This window comes from Podarcis vaucheri (genome assembly GCF_965113315.1).
Source record: "Podarcis vaucheri genome assembly, chromosome: 12".
NCBI lineage: Eukaryota > Metazoa > Chordata > Lepidosauria > Squamata > Lacertidae > Podarcis > Podarcis vaucheri.
In genome coordinates, this window is record NC_138750.1 from 11,725,621 (window position 1) to 11,740,848 (window position 15,228).

At 39.8% G+C, this 15,228-nt stretch overlaps 1 protein-coding gene across 11 annotated transcripts in view; it reads left to right on the forward strand.

Moving 5' to 3' along the window:
- The first annotated feature begins 492 nt into the window (after positions 1-492).
- The window catches only part of LOC309515241 (uncharacterized protein), an 88,984-nt gene continuing 74,248 nt past the window's right edge, over positions 493-15,228 (forward strand). For 10 of the 11 annotated variants that reach the window (XR_014212345.1, XR_014212346.1, XR_014212347.1 and 7 more), the window contains exons 1-2: positions 493-620; positions 12,220-12,296. The gene's annotated coding sequence lies outside the window, so the exon portion shown is untranslated. Of the gene's footprint in view, positions 621-9,919; positions 10,008-12,219; positions 12,297-15,228 lie in introns of those variants that run through there. The other variant, XM_082192946.1, reaches the window with a different exon arrangement.

A 15,228-nucleotide genomic window follows, 5' to 3' on the forward strand; every position in this document is an offset into this window, starting at 1 on the left:
TTGCTGCAGCACCAGCCTTCCGGCCTCACTTTTCGTCGTCCCATCGCTTTTTGGGCTCGGGTGGCGGTTAGGCATTGGAATAATGTGGTGTGGTGTGTCGAAGGGCTAGGTGTGGCCATCGCCTATGCTATCTACCATGGGTTATTCCATTAAAGGAATCTGGCGGTTGTGTATTCTGTCCGATGCCTGCTTGGCGGGAGGCCATGGCACGACCCTCGGTGACAGCAGGGGTGAGCCTATAGTTGGATTAGCATCAACAGGCTCCACCTACTGGTGAATAAACCCCCCTGTTTTAGACTCACCCCTCTCTGAGGGGGTGGAGTCAGCTGACGTAATCCAATGCCTAAGCCAATACCTTTTCACTTGCTGTAATCAATAAAGTTGTGGCCTTTTCTTGCCCATTAACCTTATATCACGTGTCCTCGTGTTTTCATTCCACTACGCAGGGATCGGGTCCTCGAACCACAACCAGTTGATTGGCAGTTACAGCGACCGTCTTTGAACTTTGACAGTTGTCGGTCACAGGTGCTACTCATTATGGCATCAAGTACCATACCCCACCTCTGCTGTTCTATATAACCCATGCCATTGCTAGTGAGGAGAGATGAGAATGGTGCTGAGTGAGTCCCCAATTTATTTATCTTTTAAATTAATTTAGAACACTTGCTGACAGCCCAGTCAACAAATTCCCCTGGGTAGTACAAACTGGGTAGAGTTCAAACAATATATAGTTTAAATATTAAAGCTTTAGTTAAAACATTTAAAACAACCTTGTTACGCTGGCACAAGCAGCATAACAACATTTTAAACCCAGCAGAAATAATCTGCTCCAACGGCAAAAGATGCTGCTAAGAAACTGGGAGACAAAAAAGGCAATCACCTTGCACCAAAAGGATGCTAATGTAGGTGTCGGGTGATCAACATTGGGGAGAGCATTCCATAACCAGGGCACCACCACCAAAAAGACTCTCTCATAATTAACATATTCCTCACTTGTTTAGGTGGGTGAACTTGGAGGCAAACCTTTGATGATGAACTCAAGGTCTGGACAGTACACCCAATACACCCATTTGTGTTCTAAAATCATCCACATTGCTGTCAGTGTGTTCTAGTAGTGATAAAATATTGTTCAATTTATTATACCATCTACCATGGGAAAGTTGGGATCTTCAGAAAGATTATTTTTCTCTCATGTCAGAACATTGGTACGGCAGGCACACTTTCTGACACAAACCTGTTGATCTTCCAGTGTCTTCAAGAGATGTCAACAATCTTTAACACAGATCAAACACAGAAAGTAATCAGAAATGAATGAAAGTGATTTTGATTTATTATGCCATCCATCTCAACCGGAAAAATGTGATGCATAAAACATCCTCATACAAAGACCAGCAGGTCTGACATGTATAATTTATGACACATGCCAGTCATACACCAACTTGTTGATATTACTTATTCATGAATACACAGAAAAGCTTGTCGCGGAGAAATATAACCAAATGTCAGCCTATTATCCCGCACACTAGTATCTATCAAAAGTGTTAAAGGTTACAAAGCAACCCATCATTTTGCCGCTGTTATCATCCGGTGGCGGAACCTGTTGAATATAGCGCTATTGATTAAAATATCCACTGTCTTCCCACTTATGTCATCTCTAAACAATAATTACAGTAAAATATCTAGAAATATTGGACAACAGTCAGCCACAGCTGTGGACTTTTGGCTCCCATTGATTTCAGTGAGGAAACTTGTGCATAATCTCTCCATCTTAAATGTGCTTATGTTGGGTTTGAACCAAACACTAAATTGGTCCTTGATAAATGGATTCGAGCCATGATGGTGTAGGAAGGAGTCACAGCTCAGTGGTGGTGAACTAGCATAAAAAGTGTTAGCTTTAAAGCTCTGTGCCCGAGTGCCCTGCCAGACTTCCCCAACCTGACACTCAAGATGTTTTGGACTACAGTCTCTATCAGCCTCAGCCAGCAGGGTCAATAGTTGGGGTGATGGGGAGTTGTAGTCCAATGGTGTCTGGAAGGCACCAAGTCAAGGAAGTATGATAGAGGCAAAATGAAGCATGTTAAGATCCATGAATCACAGTGGGAGAGTTATTGCAGATGGTTAAATGTCTTCCATTGAAACCCAAGGGGCTTAAGTCAAATGCTTTAGATTGTCTGGATCTACTGCACAGCTGTGAATGCAGTGATACATATATTATAAATATGTACTATATATTTTCATAGAATCATAGAATCATAGAGTTGGAAGAGACCACAAGAGCCATCGAGTCCAACCCCCTGCCAAGCAGGAAACACCATCAGAGCACTTCTGACATATGGTTGTCAAGCCTCTGCTTAAAGACCTCCAAAGAAGGAGACTCCACCACACTCCTTGGCAGCAAATTCCACTGTCAAACAGCTCTTACTGTCAGGAAGTTCTTCCTTTTGAATGTGCCTGGTAATGGGTTTGTTGTGTAATGTGTGAAATGGCCTTTAGGTATCAAACACTGTTGGGGGCAGACAGAAGACTACTTCTAACTACTAGGAGAATAATTATGTACCATTACAATGATTTGTTCTCCTAGCATCAATCCTATACAGTGGTACCGCGGGTTAAGTACTTAATTCATTCCAGAGGTCCGTACTTAACCTGAAACTGTTCTTAACCTGAAGCACCACTTTAGCTAATGGGGCCTCCTGCTGCTGCCGCGCCGCTGGAGCCCGATTTCTGTTCTTATCCTGAAGCAAAGTTCTTAACCTGAAGCACTATTTCTGGGTTAGCAGAGCCTGTAACCTGAAGCGAATGTAACCTGAAGCGTATGTAACCTGAGGTACCACTGTACATCTCTATGCAGAAATAAGTCCCACTGTATTCCATGCAATTTACAGCCAAGTAGGCATAGGGCAGAAATTTGATTCCGATCACATTTAAAAGTGAACTAACCTAGTTTGCACTTTCCTAAGCAAAACACAGCCACCCTTTGAAATGTGAAGTTATCTGAATTTTCAATTCAGTTCTCCAGCCAGGATAAAGTGTGCAAAAAGTGCACAAACAACATAAAACGTTGTGTTCTATTGGGGGAAATGTGTGTGTTAGGCGAAATTGCGTACAAATAGGAGAAAATGCACTAAAACACTGACGAATATTCACAAGTACTTTATTTAAATTAACAAAATGGCAAATCAGGGTGGGAATGTGGAGAACTAAGCTTCAGGCTAGAAAAGTGAGGCAAGGAGAGAACCAGAACTTGACAGGCTCACCCAGCCCTACTCCCCACTGAGAGCCAGTGTGGTGTAGTGGTTAAGAGTGGTAGTCTCGTAATCTGGGGAACCGGGTTCGCGTCTCCGCTCCTCCACATGCAGCTGCTGGGTGACCTTCGGTTAGTCACACTTCTTTGAAGTCTCTCAGCCGCACTCACCTCACAGAGTGTTTGTTGTGGGGGAGGAAGGGAAAGGAAAATGTTAGCCGCTTTGAGATTCCTTAAAGGGAGTGAAAGGTGGGATATCAAATCCAAACTCTTCTTCTTCTTCTTCCCTAGTAAGTGCATATACAGGATTGCAGCCTAAGCTCGTGAGTAGTATGTAGTAGTTGGGGACATCCAAACGTGACTGGGAGCGGCCGCCGAGACCATATAACACCGGTCTTGAAAGACCTACATTGGCTCCCAGTACGTTTCCGAGCACAATTCAAAGTGTTGGTGCTGACCTTTAAAGCCCTAAATGGCCTCGGTCCAGTATATCTGAAGGAGCGTCTCCACCCCCATCGTTCTGCCCGGATGCTGAGGTCCAGCACCGAGGGCCTTCTGGCGGTTCCCTCACTGCGAGAAGCCAAGTTGCAGGGAACCAGGCAGAGGGCCTTCTCGGTAGTGGCGCCCTCCCTGTGGAACGCCCTCCCACCAGATGTCAAAGAGAACAACAACTACCAGACTTTTAGAAGACATCTGAAGGCAGCCCTGTTTAGGGAAGCTTTTAATGTTTGATGTATCACAGTATTTTAATATTCTTTTGGAAGCCGCCCAGAGTGGCTGGGGAAACCCAGCCAGATGGGCGGGGTATAAATAATAAATTATTATTATTATTATTATTATTATTATTATTATTATTATTATTATTATTATAACTTATTTGCTATAACATGTTGGTTTGTGGAGACGAACAAGTCCCCTCCCCCTTTAAAAAAATCAATTCTGGCAGCAGCCACAACATGAGGGATATTTTAAAGGTCAAAGATTCTTGGTTTCCTAGCTATTTTAAGCAGCCCAGTTGGACATGTTTGCAGAGTTATTCTATGCATTATTCATAGCAGCAGGGAAATGTCTCTGCACCTTTTTCTGATTTGGAAACGATGATTCTTCCTGGCATTTTTGGCTGTGCAGTTGCACATTCCAGCTGTAGCAAGACACCCCCACCTTTCTTGCCTGTCTCTTCTGTCTCTTCAGTGAAGATGAACGTGGGTCTTGTGGTTCTGTTGTTGAGGACACCCATCTGCAATTGGGTACAAAGTGTACTACAAAGCTAGCTAATGGCCCATTATGTAAGAGGAGAAAGCTGGTGTCCTTGTACTTTTCAAGCATCTCCATTGAGCCTAAGCAATGGATGCCTTCTTTATTTATTTCATTTCAATGCCACCCTTCCAGGGTCCCCATTGTTCTGGGAAGCATTCAAGAACAGAACAATGGTAAGTGTAGGTAAATGTGATCCTTGGTTTGAATGGATAAGCCAAACAGAACAAACTCTAATGTGAAATGATTTGGACTCGTTCAGAGAAGGAAACGTTTGGCATGCATTCATCTATGTTTTCCTTCTGAAAAAAATGTATCGTGGCCAGTTATGCTTATTGACAGTGTTTGAAAATGTGCCGTGCAATCTTATATATGTATACTCACAAGTAAGGACTGTTGACTTCAGTGACACTTCGTCCTAAGTACAGTGGTGCCCCGCAAGACGAATGCTTCGCAAAATGAATCTCCTATGGGCTTGCTTCGCAAGACGAAAATGTCTTGCGAGTTCCTGCGGGCTTTCCCCCCTCCCCCCTTTTCTAAGCCGCTAAGCCGCTTATCAGCTGATCCGATAAACTGATAAGCCGCTAAAAGCCGCTAATAGCGCTAATCCGCTAATCCGTCAATGGGCTTGCTTCGCAAGACGAAAAAACCGCTAGACGAAGAGAATCACAGAACGGATTCTTTTCGTCTTGCGAGGCACTACTGTAAGCATCGATAGGCTATAATCCAAAGCATACATTCTCTGTATGTTCTGAGTGAACATACTGTTTATTGCAGATATTAATATTGCACAGCATGACGCAATTGGATGCCTCAAAGCTGGCTCCTTTTGGAATAAAAATTGTCCAGACCCATAATTATTATGATTCAGAGCTTTGCTAACCAGAACTTCTTCAAAATAGGTACTAAAACATTAACCATACACCCAGAAAGTTGAATAAAGCAAATGCATATTCAAGCATAGGTTCTTCTTCTTAAATATATAACATAATAACAATCAGAGCAAAAATCAAAGCTCTACCTCTCCCATAACTTACATCCAGCCTAAGGCTATGAAGCTATTGGAGAGGCTTCATTATCACATCCTTCTCTCACCTGAGAACAAAAGATAAGGCAACTCCCTTTCACAATGGAGATTTGCAACTGAATACCTCAATCAGATGATCTTTTTTAAAAAAATAATTTTTATTGAGATTTAAGATCACCCACCAACACCAATAAAACATCAAATCTTATTACATATATCCTACTTTATGCTCCGTAGAGCTGTTGACTTCCGTCCTTCCCTTCCATCAGTTTTCCTATTCTATTCTATAGTTCACAGTTTCTTTGATTAGATATTACAACATGACATAAGATTTACTTCAATCCTGCCAAAGTTTTCAAATTTGTACAGTTCTCACTTATATAAATCAAAAATTTACACCATTCTTTTTGGTACTTTGTCTCCTCCTGATTGCAAATTCTGTGTGTCAATTTAGCCATCTCAGCGTATTCAACCAGCTTTATCTGCCATTCTCCTATTGTCGGCATCTCCTGTTGCTTCCACTTTTGAGCTATCAGAACTCTAGCTGCTGTTGTTGCATACAGATATAATCTTTGATCAGTCTTCTTAATATCTTCTCCCACCAAACCTAGCAAGAATTCTTCCGGCTTTTTGGGAAAGCTATACTTAAACATCTTTTTTAACTTGTTATAAATCGATTCCCAGAACTCTTTTAATTTATTACATGACCACCACATATGATAGAAGTCGCCATCCTTTTCCTTGCATTTCCAGCAAGTTTTACTACTAGTTCTGTACATTTTTGCCAATTTGGTGGGAGTAAGATACCAACGATAGACCATTTTCATAACATTCTCTTTTAAGGCAGAACAAGCAGTGAATTTTATACTCTCATTCCAGAGTTTGGCCCATACATCATAGTCTATGTTGTGTCCTAGATCAATAGCCCATTTTATCATAGCCTCTTTTATAAGTTCGTCTTTTGTATTCCATTCTAATAGGAGATTATACATTTTTGAAAGTAGTTTAGACTTACTTTCTATAATGTTTATTTGAAATTTCGATCTTCAAATCCTAATTTTTTGTCCTCTTTAAAAACATCATTGACTTGATGGTATTGCAACCATCCTGTCAATTTTCCAAATTCCCAAATATTTAACTTTTTTGACCACCTTGATTTCAGTTTCTTGTTCTAACCTTTCTACTTCACTTTTTTCTAAATTTTTGCCTAACATTTTCGTCTTTGTCTTATTCAATTTAAATCCTGCCAGTTGCCCAAATTTTCCCATTTCTTCCAATGTTATTTTTACACTTTCTTGAGGTTCTTCTAAGGATAATACTAAGTCATCCACGTAGGCCTTAAGTTTGAATTCTTTGGTGCCTATTTTGACCCCTTTTATCTCTGTTCTTCCTCTCAGGCAATTTATTAGTACTTCTAATACACTGATAAAAAGCAGCGGAGATAGTGGGCAGCCTTGTCTGGTACCCTTTGTAATGTCAAATGAGTCTGTTAAGGTGTTGTTCACAATTAATTTTGCTTTCTGCTCTGAGTAAATTTCCTCAATTCCTCTTAAAAAGGTGCCACAGATCCCCATCTTTTCTATACTCTTCTTCATAAATGACCAGGATACATTATTAAATGCTTTTTCAGCATCGATGAACATCAGTATGGCTGGCTTATCATTTCTTACTTCCAGGTATTCCAATATATTAATAATATGTCTCACATTATCCTGAAATTGCCTACCTGGCAAGAAACCTCCCTGGTCTTCATGAATTAAATCATTTAATATTGTCTTCAATCTGTTGGCCAAGATATCCACAAAAGTTTATAGTCATTGTTTAATAATGATATCGGTCTGAAATTTTTAACACTCTGATGGTCCGTATCTTGTTTGGGGATCAACGTTATGTAAGCCTCCTTCCAGGAGTTTGGTGTTTGGTATTTTCCCTTTTCCTTGTAAAATAGCATTCATTACTTCCCCTAGAACCGGTACTAGCTGCTCACCAAGTGATTTATAATACTTAGAGGTTAACCCATCCGGTCCTGGGGCTTTGCCTTGTTTCATCTTCTTTATTGACTTTTGGATTTCTTGATTAGTTATTGGGGCATTTAATTGTTCTCTTTCCTCCAATGATATCTGTTTTCCTTTATAAATTTCCAAATATCTTTCTATCTTTTTTATATCTTCTTTTTCTTTCCTGTAAAGTTCCTTATAGAATCCTTGAAAGGCTCTTCTTATTTCTTTTGGATCTTCCATCAGCTGTTCCCCTATCCTGAATTTATTAATTAAATTTTGACTTTGACATTTTCTCAGCTGCCATACCAGAAGCTTCCCAGTTTTATTTGCCGATTCAAATTTTTTTTGTCTCATTAACTTTACTTTCCATTCCACTTCTTGATTCACCAACATGGAATACTGAGTTTTTAGCAATTTGATAGTCTGTTTAATGTGTTCATCTTTAGGTTTTATTATCATTTTTTTCTCATTTTCCATGAGTTGATCCAGAATTTCTTCTTTTTTTCTTTCTCTTTCTTTCTTTTTATGGCTATTTTGCTGGATTAGGAAACCTCTCATGACAGCTTTACTCGCGTCCCATACAGTGTCCAGACTGGTTTCTTTATGTAAATTCCATTCAAAATAATCCTTAATTGTCTCTTTCGCTTTCGCTACTATTTTTGGGTTCTCAAATAAAGTGTCATTCATCCTCCATCTAAATGAGGATTGTTCTCTACCTTTTAATTCCAGATAAATCAAATTGTGGTCCAATAGAGTTTGTGATCTCAATTTTATTTACTCTGGAAACCAGTTCTTTAGAAACCCAAACATAGTCTATCCGACTCGAGCTTTGGTGAGGTTCCGAGAAAAAGGTGAACTGTTTTGTAATTGGGTGTTTCCACCTCCAGGTATCTATTAAACCAAAGTTTTCAACCAATTCAAAAAAAAATTGGGGGAGTTTACCCTCATTTATATTTTTTCTCACTTAATCAGATGATCTAAGGTTAAACACTAATGTGTAAGATAGCAGAGAACATCAACAGTTAATTGTCATCATCCTTTTATAAAATACTTTACTGATAATCCTGAAGAATGGCAACTACCGAAATCACAGATTGAATTTTGGCAAACTTAACTAGATTGATCTGTCCGGGGTGTGTGTGTATGTGTGTATCCCTTTCTATCTTTTTTGTAGTTGCTATATATTGGGTTACTATATATTTTTTTAAAAACAGCCACGGTTAATTGTCAACTCATAAACTTATCAAAAGCTTCAGTGTGCTTCAATAGATCTTTCCCAATGTTAAACCCTTTCAGCAATAAACATACATGCCTTTTCCATTTCAGTGTGCAATTAAACAATCATACTTAACACTGTTATGAGTTGTGGGCAGGCGGTAGGCTGTATGCTAAGATCCCTTGAATTCCTGGATCCAGCAAGTGTTAAAATTTAAGCAAGGATTCAAAATCAGGGCATAGCCAGGCCAACTTCCTGGTGAGGCCCAGATACTGGTTGACAAGGTAACAAGGCAACAACGGTTGTGGCTCTGTACCAAATGTCTCTCTCAATTTGCTGGTAGTTAGAAAGAGAAGGGCCAGAGTTGAGGTAGGAGCTAGAAGCTCGAAGGAGGTAGAAGCCAGAGAGAGAGAGAGAGAGAGAGAGAGAGAGAGAGAGAGAGAGAGAGAGACATGCTTGATTTCTGCTTGAATACAAGACTGCAGGCATGGGATAAGGAAGACCCTCTTGGGGTGTTAATGCTGTGACCCCTTCCATCATAGGCTCTGGTTGTATATATGTGTAAATGAACCATATATCTTAAATACACCACAGTCTTTGCCATCCCTGATTGCGAAGAAACCAAACCCTGGGCAAGTGCCTGGAACCCCTGGCGATTGGCGATTAGGGAGGTGTACAATGATACATAGGAGTGTGGTGTAATGCCCATCTAGTGGGATAAAGCACATCATAATGATATATGAATGCTGTATATTTCCAACCATGTTTCAGTTCTCCTGTTTTTGCTTGTTACTCTTTTCCTTTCCATATACTATAGTGTGGGAACACTTTCCTTTTCAATGAAAACACTGGTTGCTTTTTTAAAAAACAAAACAAAGCAAAGCAAAATATTAATAAAACCATGAAAAAGCCAACAATTAAAATACAATGATTAAAACATACCTACAGAACACCCATAAAAGGGCAGCCTCACATATTTAATTTTTGTTGTTACAATATTTCAAAAGGCTTTTTCAGGGCAACAAAAACTAGCAGAGGGAAATCACTGTTGCTTGCTCTCGAAACATCCTTCTTTACCTAAATTACTAATTACACACTCCACTGCCCACCTGTAATTATGATATGAGTAGAAATTTCTACACCTCAGCAATTTAGCTGGTTCTTCTTTCTAAAAACAGCCAATTCAACTCGAATGAATCTCACCACAAAGCAGCACAATCCTGTCAGAGTAGAGTGGCAAAACCTGAAAATGAGAGCTGCCATCTGGTCAGTATTTCTCCCTGTCCCCACCATCTCATTTTTATGAGTTTTTAATCCAAGGTAATATCATAGAAAAGCTTAGCCGGAAATTGTGCAAGGTCTCTTGCATCTATTTTAAGTCTTCTATCCCTACGCTGATAAATGAAAATGTACAGGCCATGAATTGATGGGAGGAGAAAGAGGAGCCTATGCTTACCAACTCTTTTTCCACCCCAAGATGTGTTTACCAGCTCTTTTGCTCAGCCTAGCCTGTGGGTGGGCTTAGTTTCCAAATTTCTCTCATGTCTCTCACAGATGAGAAATCTGTGATTAGCCTCTCCCACAGGTGGGATGTGTGTATATATATATAAATATTTGGATTATTATCTAATATTCAAGATCTGGATGAAATTGCACATGGTGGGAGATAAATCTAAAATTAGATGGGGAAGAGATTAAGATAAAACTATATCAGTGAAAAGTTGATCTTATCAACACACAAAAATAAGATACTATTAGTGTTAGTATGAATGCTCTCATTTATCAAATACAGCATTATGCATTGTAAACTTATTACAGGCTTTGCTGAATTCAGACGCATGCCATTTGATGCTAAAAACCAGTAATTCTGAACTTGTGTTAACATCTAATCTTCTTCTCTAAGCCACAATCAGACGTCTGTAGATAAGGAATATCATCATTCCCATTTTCCTGCAAATGAGTTGGACTGCATCTTCTTTCAGTATTACATAATCTCATCTCTACAGAACAGATAATAATTATCTGCACTCATTAATTATGTGCTCGTAGACATAGACTTTCCGCTGTTAACCTGGCCATATGGCTTTCAGGGATATGCTCCTTACATCATGATGGATGGTCAATTGTCAGTCTTCCAAGGGCAGGTGTTGAGCAACCTTCCCAACACACACACACTCTGTGGCGAAACTAATTGATCATAACACTATATAATTATAAGTTACCTTCCCATTGGACACTATTTCTCTTCCAGAGTTAATAGCTAATTAAGTACTTTGTAAGTTTTACATAAAGTGGGGGGTAGTTACACAGACTGGGCAATGAGGGGCATAGCAATTTGAAAGTATTCAAAAGTATAGTAACAAATACGAATTGGAGCTAGAAATATATTCCAGAGTCCAGCCAAACTTAAACTCCAATTAATTCAACTGGAAGCTGTCTCTTTCTGTGAAATCAGCGGGACCTCCAAATGCTTAATTTTGGGTCCTGCACCTAATCTTTGGCGTCTTTCTTCAGCTGAAACTCACTTTTCAGATAATTTGCAATTATTATCTTTAAAGTGGGCTGGTATAATGGGTTGGATCTGGACTAAGTTTGTTGCCTTTAGTTCCCACTGAAATCAGTCTAAAAAGTTAGTCATAGCTGGGTTAAATTCCTTTGATTTCAATGGAAATTAAGTGCAATGAATGAATCAAGCCCAATGTGCTTAATTTTCAGAGTTATTTGACAGCATCATTTGGAGTTGCCACTGAAACATGGTGGAAATTTTCCCTATTCCCCTCCTAACACTATTATGCTGCACAATCGCCCATCTCTACTCCACATCACTGGCGGCTGGGCAAACAAACAGTGTAATTGCACCTGAGAAAGATGGAAGAAGCTGTATCGCGCATTATGGAGGGGATGGCGGCTGCCATTTAAAGCTTTGCTGTTTTTGTAATATTGTATATGCCCCAAGCCACACATTTGATTGTTCTGGATTGTACAACTCTTTCATTGAAGTCAGTGAGACCTTGGAATATTTACACCAGGCAATCAGCTCATTGGGAGCTGATTCCTATGTGAAATATATGTGTCAATGGAAAATCTCAATAAATCTGGCATGAAAACTATGTACAAGAGCAGCTATGGATAAGAAATACTATCTCCTATTTAGAGACCTTTTTGCAATGTTACCTGGACCCTGTATCCCAGTGTAACTATCAATCTTTTGTTTATTCTTCCACAAGTAGTTGATGGACTTAAATGCATCTTTCTGCACATTCAAATTCCCTGGACGCAATGTCCTCATATTAATAAATTTGATTACTTGAGTAGCGTGATACATCTGTCTTTCAAGACATGATATGAAATGGCAACATTCAGAGCAGCAGTGAAGCATTAAGTAACTTCCCACCAATAAATAATTTTAACAGTGTCATATCCTCTCAAGTCTTTTAGAATTAACTTTGTTAATTTTTGTTGTTTCTCTCTTGCTTAGAACATGCAAATTAATGTGATGAACCAGCAGAGAAGTGGACGCAGATTTTCTGCTAAGACAATCAACTTAATGAACGGGTAATTAGTGTTAAGAGCATTAGTAGCATTAAAGCTTAATGAGTTGATTCTTCAGCATGTCACATCCCTCATTCCACAGTTTACCAAACTAAAAGTTTATTCCTCTTTTTGAAATGAAGAATGCTTTTAGATATGAGGTAGAATAGAATTAAGTGGGAGGGAAGGGTATGAATTATCGGCGTAATTAAAATGAAACAACTGAGAAAGTAGTTCATTTTAACTAGCCGTTTTAGTCGAGTTAAACTAAGAACTTCCAGAAATGCAAGGTGCAATACAGTTCATTAAGATTTACAGAAATGAGAACATGTATTACTTTTCTAAAAGTTAACTGAAGGGAAAATATTGCAATATAGAGTGGGGCCATTTTTATTTTTTTTATTTTTTTGTAGTTTTCAGGAACATGTTTGCAAGATGGTGAGAGGCCCTTATGGAGACAGGGGTTTTATAGAGGCCATACAAAGAGCCAGGTGAAACAGACCCACCTCAATTTTTTCTCCAACCATAGTATTACTGTGGGATTTTTGTTCAAACAGGAATGGCAAAATTGGACTCGGGGGTCAGTTTTTGTCAAATTTATATGAAGCATAACTTTTTAGGATTCAAGTGTCTATTGGTCAAATTATGTCCTAGATCAAATTTACTGCAGCTGCTTGCTAGCAGAGATAACAAGATTATTAGGCTCGTGAGAAGCTTCAGACAGAGAGGGTCATTTCCAACGCTGCTCCGCTCACTGCTAGTATGGGTTTAATTTAGCACAGCAAAATTGTCATGAAATGTAAACAGCCCAGACACAAAGCCTGCTATATTCGCCAACACTCTTGCCTTGACAGCAAGAATGAAATAAATTAATGATGTTTTATTCACCTGTCAAAAGGAAATTGCTCAACCCAGCTGGGTGAGCAGGCAGAGGTTTGTTAAAACCAGATTCACAGATGAGCTGCAGCCCTCAAGAGCGCATGACACTTATCCCAAATTCCAGTCAACAGATCCACCATAATCAACAGCCCTCAATGGTTATTCTTGCTTTATTACCTGGGATAACAGGGTAGACTAGAAATTCTATGTGGTTTCAGATGGAAAAAGCCAAGCTAGATCAAGCAAAATTTTGATTCATCTCTCTGAAAATTAGATTATACTTATCAATTTCTTTTTGAGTAACAGAAACCAATATATATAATTAGGCAGGTAGGTGGAAAATCAGTAATTTTGTTTAAATAATCCTCTCACATTTCTGAGTAACTTTAAGTTAGTTTTTAAAGAATGCTCAGAGCTTGTCATTATGCATGATCTTTGCCCAGAAAAGTGGCATATAAATATTTAAAAATCAATTAATCACCACTTCCCTTTAAAAATTTTGCTTACCTTTCCCAATAATAAAAATAGGCCAGGAACCGTGGGTTTTTACATTGTGGAAAGTGTTGTGGCACAAGATTTTTGTTTCCCTGGCAATGACCTCTGCTGTTGTTCTCCTATCTTAAAGGTAAAGGTAAAGGTACCCCTGCCCGAGCGGGCCAGTCTTGACAGACTCTGGGGTTTGTGCGCCCATCTCACATCTATTGGCCGGGGGCCAGCGCTGTCCGGAGACACTTCCGGGTCACGTGGCCAGCGTGACAAAGCTGCATCTGGCGAGCCAGCGCAGCACACGGAACGCCGTTTACCTTCCCGCTGGTGAGCGGTACCTATTTATCTACTTGCACCCGGGGGTGCTTTCGAACTGCTAGGTTGGCAGGCGCTGGGACTGAGCAGCGGGAGCGCACCCCGCCGCGGGGATTCGAACTGCCGACCTTTCGATCGGCAAGCCCTAGGCGCTGAGGCTTTAACCCACAGCGCTCCTATCTTAAATATTCCCAAATGACTGTTTTCAGAATATTCTTCCCTTTCCCTGTACTGCTGCTCCAGATATGTCACCATTATCAATTAAGCAGTTTGTGACATCCAATCATCTCTCCCCCATTTCCATTCCATTTGCATTCTGAAAGTCAATTGGGCAGAAAGATTAATCGGAATATTTATATTATGGTTTAACAAATGCAGTACAGTCATAAATATTCAGCACCTGTCAGAGTGGCCATTCATTAAAATTAGGGGAGTAGATGAGTAAGAAATAATCAATGCTTGTTAAGGAGAGCCACCAAGAATGGGAAAATATTTGCTCATTATCTCCTAGTTTTATCTGGCCCTTTGGCTCATCAACATTCAGCCACACTGCCAAAGAGCATGAAGGAGAAAAACTGCAAAAAGACAAGGACAGGAGAGAGGAAAGGAAAGTGATGGCATCTTAGTGTTTTTCTGATCTGTATAGAAGCATTTCCCTTTGCACACCTTTCCCTTGGCACATGCAGATGGGCATACGGGGTTGAGAATGGCACGGAGCATGGACTATGCAGAATTAGATAAATTTTGGAGGAGGAAAACAAGAAAAAAAATATTCTGAATCTCAGAAGCCAGAACAGCAAGAGGGATCGCTGCACAGTGAAAGCAGCAATCCCTCTTGCTGTTCTGGCTTCTGGGATAGCTGCGCAGCCTGCATCCGCTCCATAAGATGCACAAACATTTCCCGTTACTTTTTAGGAGGGAAAAAGTGAGTCTTAGAGAGCAAAAAATACAGTACTTGTTTTTCCCTTCCTTCCTTTCAATCTCACTTGCCCTCACTTGCCTTACTGACAACCATGGACCAAACCTATGATGTACTGTGAGACAACTGTAAACTATAAGTGGTGAAACTTAGTGCACAGGGTGCAATGCGTATCACTAGATGTTCCTCATGATCCCTTCCAACTCTATGATTCTGTGATTCTATCTCCACTCCCCAACTCCAAAGATGAGGGAGATCCTACCATCCGGAGTAAATTGATTAATTTTCCTGATGATTGCTAGATGTTTGTAATACTTGTTTGGATTCTGCTGTCAGCTACATAAATCCTACAGCAAG